This window comes from Cornus florida, unplaced genomic scaffold, assembly GCF_030987335.1.
Source record: "Cornus florida cultivar Cherokee Brave unplaced genomic scaffold, ASM3098733v1 CherokeeBrave_3.0.0_Hap2_Chr04, whole genome shotgun sequence".
Taxonomy (NCBI): Eukaryota; Viridiplantae; Streptophyta; class Magnoliopsida; order Cornales; family Cornaceae; genus Cornus; species Cornus florida.
Window position 1 is genome coordinate 88,797,928 of NW_026775574.1, and position 13,581 is coordinate 88,811,508.

The 13,581-nt window shown below is 31.2% G+C and overlaps 1 pseudogene; it reads right to left on the reverse strand.

Annotated features, from left to right (window-relative positions):
* LOC132305297 (uncharacterized) overlaps positions 1-13,581 on the reverse strand; it is a 114,537-nt pseudogene that overhangs the window by 87,563 nt on the left and 13,393 nt on the right.

The following is a 13,581-nucleotide window of genomic DNA, read 5'->3' on the forward strand; positions in this document are numbered from 1 at the left end:
ATATATTATTTTTATTTATTTAATTTTTATTTATTATTTGTTTTTAAAATTTAGCCCCACATAAGCGTATCTAACCCTAAGTTTTCTACTCCCAACCTTTGACTCTCTGTCTCTTTCTGTATATGTGTGTGTGTATATATATATATATATATATGGGTCATGTTATGGATATTTAATTAAATTATGTTGTTTTGTAGATGTGACTACAATTTCAGATTGAGATTTAATCTCATGATAACTTGCCTTGGCCTTGCTTGCTGCCACCTTTTAGATGCTAGCTTTCAGATGTGGACTTGCCGTAGTATAGGATCATGTGTGCTTGCTATTATTATATTGGACCAGCTTAACTTAATTCAGATGGATACCGGACCTAATGACCTCCTTTTTTTTTTCTCTTTTTTTTTTTTTTTTTTCTTTTTTTTTTTAAGATGAACAATATGATTTCGGTATTTTGTTTTGCTCTATTCGGATCAAATATATTTGGTACTATAATATTATTTTCAGTTTTGGATGATTTATGCTGCTTTCTTACTCTATTTTTTTTTAAGATTAAATGTGTTACAAGTTACAACATACTGTTTTGACAGATTTATTGTTTAGGCTGAGGCATAACTAAAATAGTAAAATATAATCATATATTGTGCTGGACCATAACTACAATATAATATTGGACTATTTGAAAAAGCTCAATTCGTGGGAACCTAACCGAACCAATCTATTATTTCAAGGTTCGGTTTGGTTCAGATTGATAGTCCCCACGGATCGGTTTGGTTTCAGATTTAGCCAATCCGTGAGGACCAAATTGGTTTGAATTTACCCAAAACCGAACCAATCCGATCCGTGGTCAGCCCTAATCTATCCACAAGCATAGATGGCAATGGGATTATGAAATGTGATTTCTTTTATTGTGCAAATGTTATGTTGTAAAGACTTGACTTATGTTATGTCGAAGCTATCTAAAATTTGGCCTTGTAAATGTATCAATGTTCCACTTTAAGACTTGTAATTATGGACATTAAAAACATTATGTTTTTGGATGTATATAATGGAACAATGGAGGCATGTTTATTCAAACTCTTTTTGTATCAATTTGTATTTGATTTTATGTATATCATGACCATGTAAATCTAGACCTAGGAGCACACATTTGGGATAGGTTGGTGTGTGATGGCCTTATAATCAAAGGGACACCTTAGAACCAAGCCAAGGTCAAAATATGGCTTTGTGCTCAAGCACAAGGTTTAAAATGGTGAAATCCCGAGAGCAGTTTTCTGGATGTTGACCCGAACTTCAAACAACAATAACTCCCTCATTTTAAACTCAAATTGGGCTGTTCTTGAGTCTAAACTGATCGAATCGAAGTCATCTATCCGATAATACTAATCCCAGCCATAGATTCTACTTGTGGAAAGAGTTATGGCCTCTTTAGTACAAATTACTCCTAAAATCTTTGTAACTAAAAGGTAAAATGGTGTGAAACCGTCATTCTTATGTTTAAGAACCTTTTGACATGGGGTCCAAAAGACCAATTAGACTTATGTTGACCTTGTATCACTCACTTAGGATCATTTTATTCACTTTTATACATAAGTTGATCATTTTACCCTTGGGTGTTCTCGGGTTTGGGTAAGTACCCGGTTAGAATTTCGGACCCCGGGTTTGGGGTATTACACTTTGTATCCTCTGGCCTCTTTCCCAAAGGGTGGTACAGATTCTTCTAAAACAAAAGGACTTCTACTTGCATATTCCAAGAATTGAAGTTTGTGCCATCGAACGTCTCGATCATAGATGTCGATGTCTTATCTTCTGATGCCAAAATTACTCCCACTCGAACGGACAGATCTCATCTAAAGACTTTTGAAAGTTTTTCAAACACCTTCTGTGCCCTAAGTTCTCAACCAAAGGCTCTTTTACCAGTTGTTGGAGTTGCTATGCACAATCAATGGGATCCTCTTATACCAGTTGTTGTGCGGAAACGTAAAATAAACAACGTTGTTCGAGAAATAATCAAACAATCACGAAGAATAAAAAAAAATACACACAAGAACACAAGATATAAATGGTTCACACAAATCTTAGGGTTACCAAACAAATTCACTATGAAAAAGATGAAGAATTATAATGGAGAATTTTTCTCTCAATCTCTCTCAATTGCTCTCTTTTGTGTTGGCACAAATTAATCAATCATACAATACGTATGATGATCTTTTTTTCTTTTCTTTTTTTTCACCACACCCTAAAATCTTATTAGAGTTCATATATATAGAGTCCCAAACTTGTTCTATAAGAACTTGCCTTTTGTAGAATCCAAAACTAATAAGAAAATTAAAACAAATCAGGAAACGGAAGTTTTCATATAATTAAATCTTCCTAAAAATCTTTCTCATAATCAGACTCCACAAAACCACGACAAATCCTACAATCTAAACACAATATTCTAGTTCTTGATAATATTGAAGAAAATTATAAAAGAAAAAAAATAAAAGAAAACGATGTTTGAGATGATTCAAATTATTGAGTTGAGATGTGTGTAGATCTAGTGGGGGTAAAGATGGAGCTAGTTATGTAAGCAAACCAACTCAACAATCTAAAACCAATAAAAAGAAATTGAAAACCGTGGCAATTTGATATTGATAATTGAAGTCATGAATGGAAAAAAATATTGAGGGCACGAGTGTACAAAATTTAAAGGTGTAATGTGAAGCACTAAAAATGACATGAGAAAACTTCACAGGCTATATCCATATGCAATGATAATTAAAATTTTAGTAAATTGAGAATGCATGTTTACATTGTAGTTTAATAACAAATACATCTCATCTATTTTTACCCTTTTGTCCTTCATTGTTTATTTGTTTTGGGTAGTTGAATGAGTCCCATATTGATTAATAAACAAGGAAATCTGAGACTTATATGAGGCAATGGTCACTCCACCTAATACGTTAACCTTTTGGATTAGATACCCATAAGCCCAACAACGGGTATCAGAGCCAGGTCCCAAAAAACTGCATCTTGGACTCAAGATCCCCTAGCTGGAACCGCATGTGGACTCAAGATTCCCTAACTAGTGGTAAGACCGGTGACATTCTATCTACCGGGTGAGCCTCGTTCACGGGAGATTGTTAGGTAGTTGAACGAGTCCCACATCGGTTAGTGAACAAAGAAATTTGGGACTCGATCACTCCACCTAGTAGGTTAACCTTTATTTGGAGCAAGACGTCCATCAAAGTAGACATTAAAAACCGAAGTGTAAATCATTCATTATGAGTTTGTGACATTCCTGTTACTAAGTTTTTTGGAGCAAGACGTCCATCTAAGTAGACATTAAAAACCGAAGTGTAAATCATTCATTGTGATTTTGTGACATTCCTGTTACTAAGTTTAATATTCACGTAAAGAATCAGATGCTTTCCATCAAGGTTTATGTGATTATGTGGACAACGTACATTACAAAATTGAAGTTCTAGAGAACTCGTAATGATAAGAAAAGCCAAAACTAGACTATTTGACAAGGTAGGAGAAAATATATCCTTATAGCAAAATATATAAATTGATACATGTTTTACTACCATTAAATTTATATATTTAACAAAGGCTTCAAGAAAAATTTATAATTATATGACACTAAATTTTTCTCTCAAAGCTTAGAAGTTTTTCTATAATTGTATTGATGCAAATAAATTAAATATATCATAAAACTATAAGAAAAACTTGAGAAACAATTATCAAGTATATAAAAAATACTTTATCATATTCCAATTTTAATCAGATGGAACACTAAAATCGGATTTTGATTCGACAACTTAAAATTTGAACAAGGATTTGAACCATAGGATATCATTCAAATAGGAAACTGAACTTGGTCAAGCAAGATTCTTATTAAGGTTGGAAAAATCTGCATTAACTCATTGATAGCCCAATGGTAAGCAAGTGGTTTGTCTTCAACCATAAAATAGGGTGTTATCTAGTTATTTCATTTTTTGATCTTAATTGAGTAAGGTTTCTGTCATGTTTGGGTGGGCTATAGACAAAGTAATCTAATGTACCATCCATATAATGAACAATACAACCTTGATTTCACTTGAGTCAAATCAATTTGATAAAGTCTAAGTAAAACCATATAATAAGAAAAAAGATTAAACTGCTAAACTTGATCCCTTGAGTCAAATCAATTTGATAAGTCCTAACTAAAACCATATAAAAAGAAAAAATATCAAACTACTAAAGTTCGAAGGAATTATGTATGGTTATAAAATTGTAGGAGAATTATGTATGGTTATAAAATTGTAGGAGGCTTAGGGCTTATTTGGTTTGCAATTTCGAAAATAGTTCTAGAACTCCGAAAATAAAAAGTTGTTTTAGAGAGCAATAAAAGAGAGTTCTATGCAAAATATGTCTTTTTATAACTACTGAGTTTTCAACTAAACCAAGTAGAGTTTTTTTTATTAATTTTCAATTTTTTCAAAATTACAAACTAAGCCGATGTAAAGTTGTTTATCAAGTTAGAAAGTACCTAATGAACATGTGGGTGAAATGGAAAGAAAATCAAGGAAGAGAAAAAGAAAAAAGAAGAAGTACCCACCAAAAGCAGAAATTAGAACCATAGAACAAACCTAAGTACTGTGACAAAAACCAACATTTGTCCCACAAACAAACATGTTTCTAAAAATAATGTCCAATACAGAGTAAGGAGAACAAAATGAGAGCAACTTTCTTAATGTGCAATGTGAATGATGCTAGTGGAATGTTATAATTGCTTAGGTTACAATTGCATTTCCAATCCTCAGGCTCATCATTTCTATACTAGTAGTATTGAATATAGAGTTAATTTAATAAAAAGGGAATTCAAAGACAAAAGTTTTACCTCAACCAAACAATCCTTTGAAAACACTAAATCCGAGCAGCAAATCTAGAAAAAAAAAAAAAAAGAAAAAAAAAAAGTACAATGATTAAGGAAATTAGTAGTTCACATATACGTCAAGTACATAACATAGAGAGAGAAGCATTTTGCCTCCTCCAACAATCTTTCAATATCATCAAAACATAGAAGAACGAGATCAAATCTCACACTAATAGACATTAGTGCAATAAAAATGTATAATCTACAAATGTTCTTTCAATCCATAATTGATCCTTTTAATCCTTGAAAAATAGAATGAACAATAAATATATACCTAAATCAAGTGATGTTGTGTGAAAAAGAAAAAAAAAATCGAGAAGAAAAAAAAAAAACAAAAACAAAGAAAATGATTCTCTCAACACAGTAAAATCAAGCAAACAAATATCAAAATCTATTGTTGCCAAATAGGGAATTCCATCTATAAATAGATATGTATCTGTTACTCAATAAGAATATGTTTTATCAATCATTTATTTATTTTTTTTTTAAAAAGCCAGGGATCAATTGGTCATTTTATCCATCATGCTGATAAAATATATGACACTTTTATTCTCTATATTTAATTAGAGTAACTAGCGTTAAGGAAATGAAAACTGCCAAATTAATCTTAAAAGCACTATCAAAAAAACTAGAATTACATGATGTAGAATGAAAATTTATTTCCTATTAATTATAAACTATATCTACTACTCCATGAGAATGGAGGGAAAATAGAAAAAATATTAGGAAATGATATAAGGCCATTAACTTCTTGGTGTTTGGTGGGTCTGCTTATGTTCTATACCCCTTAATGTGATTCAACTCCATATATTTACCAAGACACTATGTTTCTGCATTTATGGGATGATAAATATGATGAAATTTTGTTTTATCTAATTACATAGAGCCAAAAACTAGTGAGAAGCTTAGGTAAGATAATAAATATTAAAAAATATAATTAAAAAAAACATGTTAAAATTTCATTTTAGTTTTGTGTAAGTTGGCAGGACAGAAACTCACTACGAAACTACTTTAACTATTCATGTGGATGTCAATAATGATATTTCCATAATACTCCTCAGACATAATGCTTTATCACAACTTGAAAAAAGAATGTAATAAAATGAATTTATGTGCATATTTAATGCATTGCATTTTGAGATAATCACCATAATCTATATTTTATTTCAGGAAAACAAATATATATATATATATATATATATATATATATATATATATAATCAATGAAAACAATAATAAATAGTCGTATGGTAGGTGTGTATGAAGTAAGTGGTCCCTAATAAAGCAGTAATCCATATATCGGATTGGTTGCCAAATGTCTCAGTTGCAAGGAGGAGCTGGATTAACCTTGTCTCCAATTTATTATAACTCATTTTAGGTTTCTTGTTTTTCTGGAGATACCCCTCCTGTTAGGAGTGAGGACCACACGGAGATACCAAGCTGTTAGGAGTGGGGACCACACCCTCCTTTACAAGCATGCAGACCATCAAAATATATATATATATTAACAAATCACCCACCAAGGGTTCATTGTTTTTCTGGAGATACCCCAGCCGTTAGGAGTGGGGACCAGACCCTTTACAAGCATGCAGACCATCAATATATATATATATATATATATATATATATATATATATATATTTGTTTTATCCTTACTTAGATGGGAGCACATAGCCTAGGATTCCAAGGTTTCATTGAAACCATATATATTCCTATCAACTATATATCAAGGCAAGGAAAATGACCACCCTTCCACTGCCTTCATGTAAATACAAGGGACTTCTGATTAATTTTGCATTAAAAAAATAATAATATTAATTAATTTTACGTAATGGAAATCTTTTCAGAACTAAAAAAAGAAAAAAAAAAAAAAAATTCATAACAAGAACTTTGACAAGCAAAAGTAGTTAATATAGAGTAAAGCTCTAAAGTTACTTCTTTGAAAATTAAAATACTTATAAAAAACAATGCTTTTGAGTGAATCCCATAGTATTGGGAGGAACTACCTCACACTGCTTCCACTAGTCGATCCTTAAATAGGATTTTGGTCAAAAGAAGAGATAGAGTACTGAGCTTCGTAATTTTTTTATTAATTACCCAAATAGGATTTTCTATGCCTTGATTAGTCAATTGTCTAAAGAAACATTGTTAACTTGTACGTATGGCTTTTGTTTTAAATTTTTTTCTAAATCAACTAATCAAGGTCTGAAATTCTTGTTTTGCAAACAGTGAAATTTTTATGATCTTTTTTATAGAACAGAAAGATAAAAAAGTAAAAAAGAAGAACCTGAAAAAAATAATAATAATAAAGAAAATAACAGACAAAAAAAAAAAAAAAACGAAAAGAACAGAAAAAAAGGATATTATTATATTCAGATTTTAAAAAAATAATAAAAGTAATAAAAACAACTAGTAAGCTATGTCAGATATAAAAATAAAAAATAATAAAAACCACTAGTAAGCAATGTCAAATATAAAAATAAAATAAAATAAAATAAAAACAGCATGTTAAAATTTCAAGTTAGTTTTGAATAAGTTGGTAGGACAGAAACTAACTACAAAGCTACCATTGATAGTTTTTTTTAATAAGTCATGCAGATGTCAACAATATTAGTTAGACATGACGATGATACTTTATCACAACTTAAAAAAAGAATGCAGTAAAATAATTTTATGTGAATATGTAATGCAACATTTTTTTAGTTAATAACCTGTTCTTGGATAAAATGAAAAATCAAAGTACAGAAGAGGAACAGGGAAAAAAAAAAACACAAAAAAAAAAAAAGAAAAAAAGAAGAGTACAAAAAGGTACCTCAGCTCTTCTCTCTCTCTCTCCTCCTCAGCTGTTGGTAATGTGTCGGTGGGTGTGTTGGTAATAGATATAATATGTGTCGGTGGGTGGCAACTCCACTGGCTCATTAAATAAAGTCTTCCAACAAGCAACCAAACTTGTTTCCTCACTTGGAAAAATTACAAAAGGACAATTATTACAATTTTCTATTTTAGGATGCCCAAGGGAAAGAAAAGGACAGGGGCGCCATGCCCTGCTATTTACTTTTACTTCCACAGAGAAATTTCTGAGCTGAAGAAAACTAATCAAAGATGTAGTTTACTGAGTGAAACAACCTGTTTGGTGATTCTTTTACCAAAGCAATTTTCAAATTCTACTTTTTTTCTTTCTTTTAGTTGAAAACTAATTCACATTTATAAGTCACCGAGCTTAGAAAAAAGAGTTTAGGTGCTAAACTTGATTAGACATTCAAAACGTTGGAGGTCAGATTAAACTCTTAAGAATATTATACTTGTAGCTCAAATTGAATCCATCACAGAATAATTCCCCTAAATGGATTAATCGATGGCTGATTCCTGTTGTAGCACTAGTTCCATCTTCATGGGTTTGAACCAAATTTAATTTAAGACACGTGTCAATTTGTCTTAGACCATATAACTTTATTTTAGATTTATATTAGCATATAACCAACTGTCAGTAAACTAATGGTAACAAACTTCTTTCATAATTTCAATGAAGACGTGTGTGTGGCCTGTGTGGGTATCAACTAAAAAATATATATATTAACATATATAATATCATTAAAAATAAATTATTCATTTTTACTAGACATGAGGTACATTTGTATAATTTTCTTCTTTTCCTCTCCTAAATTCATATAATGAATATTATATAGGTCTATATGAACCAACGGGTCAATGAGTTAGCAGTATCAACCTCTTACTTTTCCAAAAAAGGTTAAAAAAAAAAAAAAAAAAAAAGTCTATCTGCAAATGAAGTAATTTTTTTATTTTATTTGGGCTAATAAATATTTTGAAAATATTTTAAAAGGCCAAATTAAAATTTGTTATGAATTTTTGGACCATATATTAAGTTTATCTACAATAAAATTATTTTTGGTGGCTTCTAACTTTCTTTACCTTTAACTTTCTATGCAAATTCTGATCACCATTACTTCCCACTTTTTGTTTTTTTCTTTTTTGATTCTAAGAGATCCATTGTACTAGGGTTACAGCTGTTACAAAGCTTTCATAGTATTCAAGACTATTTTTTTTTACTAATATCCCTACCCTTTTTTAAGGAAACAGAAAAAAGTTAACCACATTGGGTTTGGCCTTAGCTGAAGAAAACTTATTAAAGGTGCAGTTTACCGAGCGAAGCAACCCAGTTTGGTGATTCTTTTACCAATGAAATATTTTTTTTTATGAGTAATGCTATTAAGAGCCATGAGAAGACTTGTTAAATGATTTATTTGACTTTTCATATGGGAAAAAAAAACTCTTGATCCATTAGAATCTCTTTGTAGAATTACTATATTTTTAAATGAATAAATAAATCTCATGTAATTTCAAAATAGTATAAAATATCATTTTAGGAGATGTATGTAAAATATTTTATTATTAGACTTAACCACATGAAACGTGAGACACAGCTAATAAAATTTAACTAATACGGAGAGGGAACTTAGTGAGTATGCAGAGAATTGTGTGATTTATGCATTAGAAATATTTTCAATTTTAATTGTTTTTTAAGTGTATTAATGACATCATAAAATAAAATAAAAAAACTCGTCATTATTGAATAAATTGTAGAATGGACCTAGACCATAAAGTATTTTCAACGGTTTCCATTTTTGATCCAGAAAATAAAAATAAAAATAAAAATTAGAGCAAGAATCTATGCACACTAAGATTCCAAGAAGCGAAGTCATCCTCAAATTGAAATCAAAAGAAGTAGGTTGGTAAAGGACTCCACAGACTTCTCCCGGGCTTTTTAGTGTTGTACAATTACAAAGACCCATTAGATATATAAAATAAAAAAGTCCAGTGCTTTAATTTGCACATGAGAATTAAAGAACAAAATAAAAATAATTAATCAATCCGCTCTACTTATGGTATAAACCAAGGTTGTTAAAATCGGGATTCTAACGTTTTGGATTCCGTAAAATCGGAATCGTAGAATCGGATCATAAATCGTAAGATTCTACCAAATTAATAAAAATACAATTCAAACTAACTTTTTCAACAAAAATTATTTTCAAAATAAATAAAAAATAAGCCAAACACACAAATATATATATATATATATATATATATATATATATATATATATAAAAGAATAATTTCATATAAAATTATTAACAAATTCTTTTAAAATTTAATTTATTTAGTTTTTGGAATGTAAGACAAATTTTATATAAATGTAAATATTACATTGGGCTTCAAAAACTTAAAGTTTGCAAAGCCCGTTTGGCCCAGCTATATAACAGAACAAATAGAGCCCAAGAGAAGTACAAGGCCCAAGACCAATCTTTTTTAGGCAAGTCTCAACTTGCCCATCTGTAGAGAGTGAAATTCCCCAGCCGGCGCAGACGAACTGAAGAGACCAAAATTCCCCCGTTGCAATTCCACAGCGGCAACGGCAGCGGCAGCTCCTATTGTCTTTTTCAAGTAAGCTCTCTTAGCCTCTTGTTCCTTCTCTCCTCCTCCTCTGCTTCTTCTTCACCAAAACCCTAGCATTGTTTTTGTCCTCGGCATCTTTTCTCTTCTCAGAGTTGTGCTAGAGGACGCGAAAGAGATGGAATTGTTGCACTGTGGTAATTGATTTAGGGTTTCTTCACAACTCTTAAACCCAAAACAAGGCCGTAATCGTGGATAATTCAGAATCGTTGGAATCGTATAAAATCGTACGATTCCACGATTTTACGTACGATTCCGGCGATTCAACTCACGATTCTGCCAAAGCCACAATTTTCCTGCGATTCGGATCGATTTGAGCATTTGGATCGTAAAATCGCACGATTCTACGAGTTGGAATCGCGATTTTAACAACCATGGTATAAACTCTTAAAGATGTACAGGATCTGTTTCGTTATAATTTTAGATTAAATCGGTATTAGATCGATTCTCAACTATTTATAAAACTTAAAATTAAAATCAGAATTGTTGTTGTTTAGAATCAAATCGAATCGAATCATAAACTATATTTTTTTAAAAAAAAGAAATTCAGTAACTTATTACCAACAACATGGATTTGACTTATCAAGACAAATACATATTTATACAACAAATGAGTGATAATAAATCTGTCAATCAAGAAATAAAATATATTTATAATTTAAAGCAAATGAAATGTTATCTTGTTTTTGTGAAACAACTTTGAAATTTTGCAGTAAAAAATCATTTATCTTTGCGTGTAATTTTTTAAAAAAAGAATAATAATACTTGTACTGATTTGTTATACCGAATGTTTCTAATTAGTTATTTATGCATAGTATATATAAATGGAGAGCGCAGGAGGGGCGGGAGTAGATCAAAAGCGACACCATAGCGCTAGTTCCTACATTTTGAACCAAGCTGAACGCCACTTCTTTATTTAAGCATAAATGGATTGATTAAAATAAATAAGTCTGACAATTCATTATAACAAATCGCGTAAATAAAAAAATAAGATATTCTAATTACATATGTATTATGCATAAATAATCATTAAAAAATATTCGTACAACAATTTGTTACGTATTTACACGTAACTTTATCTTTGTGACATATTGCGATATGAATAAGTAATTGATAAAAGTAGCCACGTGGCCTAGACCCATTTGTTGGTCAATACTATAGAGTGTACCCAGAGACTCTACTCATTTTCAGTGACATCAGCATTTCAGTTACCAATGGTTGAATGCCATCTGGCGCATTCCCTTCCTTGTTCAATTGGACAACTTCTCTATTATTATTATTTTGGCGTGCTTTAAGTGGTGGGTGTAAATTATATAAATTAATACATTATTCATTCTTGGTTTTATATAAATCCAGAGGATTGAGAGAGATGAATCAAATACAGATATATGAACAAGTGTTTTCATGTTTAGCAATCCTAACTTTTATTATTGTACAAATCAATTGTTCAATTTTTTTTACCCCATCTTGCTAAAATTTGTTAAATTGTCGAAAAAATATATAAATAGTGATATAACTTAGTTAAAGGTTTTGACTTGAATGGTATGTCCTCCATTCTTTTGGAGAAAAAAAAAAAAAAAAAATTAGGTTTGAGGGTTCAATATTTGTAGAAGTGTGCATGTCTGAGTATATTAATTATTTTAAAAAATTTATCTTAATACAAATATATTTTATGGGTTTGAACCAGATTTAATTGAAGATGCGTGTCGATTTGTCTTAAACCATATAACTTTATATTAACATATAACTAACGGTTAGTATACTAGTGGTACCAAGCTTCTTCCATAACCTCAATGAAGGCATGGGTGTGTGGGTATCAACTATATATATATATATATATATATATATATATATATATAATCATTAAAAATAAATTATTCATTTTTATTAGACATGAGGCACATTTGTATAAATTTTTTTTTCTCTCCTGAATTCATATAATGAATATTATATAGCCCTATATGCAAATGAAGTAATATCTATATTTTTTTATTTGGGCTAATAAATATTTTGAAAGGCCAAAATAAAATCTATTATGAATTTTTGGACCATAAATTAAGTCTACAATAAAATTATTTTTTGGGGATACTAACTTTCTATTTATATTTTCGGTGGTGGGTGGTAGTAGAATCATGATTTCTTAAAATTTTAAAAGACATATGTAATTTATATTGGGCTATTTAGACAACTGCCTCACCAGTTTCATACAACTTTGCAAAATAACATTTCAACTAATTTTCTGTTTGTTCTTTGTTCATCAGAGGTGTTTTTTCTCTCCCTGTAGAGGTTTATCTGTTCATCAGAGTTTTTTCTGTTCTCTCCATGATGTTTTCGGTTGGGTTTTCTTCCATCCAGTCTCAACTTAGCTGTTTCTGTGGGTGGTCAGCCTGGATGGGTTCCTGGCTTAAGCGGTATGTTGGATTGGGAGTTTTGATCGATGGCAATCCATATCCTTATCCACCGATCTTCCCTTTGTTGTCCAAAAATACGGTCTGAAGTTGTGGTGCAGAAGGCTGTCGTCGCTTATTGGGAGTTTCATGATGCTCGATTACTTTGTTTATCTTTGCAGCCAGGCCCAGACCGCACTGTAATGGTTTTGTGGACTCCTCCTCCTTCGGGCATTGTCAAGTGCAATTTTGATGTGTTTTTTTTCGGCAGTCTTTGCAGGGGGCGGTGGCGCCATTTTCCATGACTTTCTTGGGGATGTGCTTCAAGCGATTATTTTTTGTCCTTTTTCCGCTTCATCGTCTTTGGAGGCCGAATCGTTGGTGTGTCAGCGTGCTATCCTTTGTGCTTTGGAGTTGGGATTTTCTAGCCTGTGGTTTGAGTCGGATGCAAAAGTGGTTGTGGATGGGGTGTTGAATGGTGGGACTTGTCCGTCAGAAATTGCTTCTGTATGTTTTGATATTACTCGGGACATGCGACGGTTTTCGTATGCTACTTTGATTCATGTGTGTCGTCAAGGAAATCAGGTGGCTCATACTTTGGCAGCTCTCTCGCAGCCTGGGATTGGGTTGGATCAACTGCTGTCATCTCTACCTCCGTCCGTTGCCCCTTTTGCTGTAGCGGACGTTGGGTCTTAATTGTTTTGGTTGTTTTTTGGTTTGTTGTGTTTGTCTTTGCCAGGTTAAAAAAAAAAAATTAATAATCATAAGTCAACAAACTGATCAAACCACATACAAACATATCCGTATAGATGCATGGAACTTTCA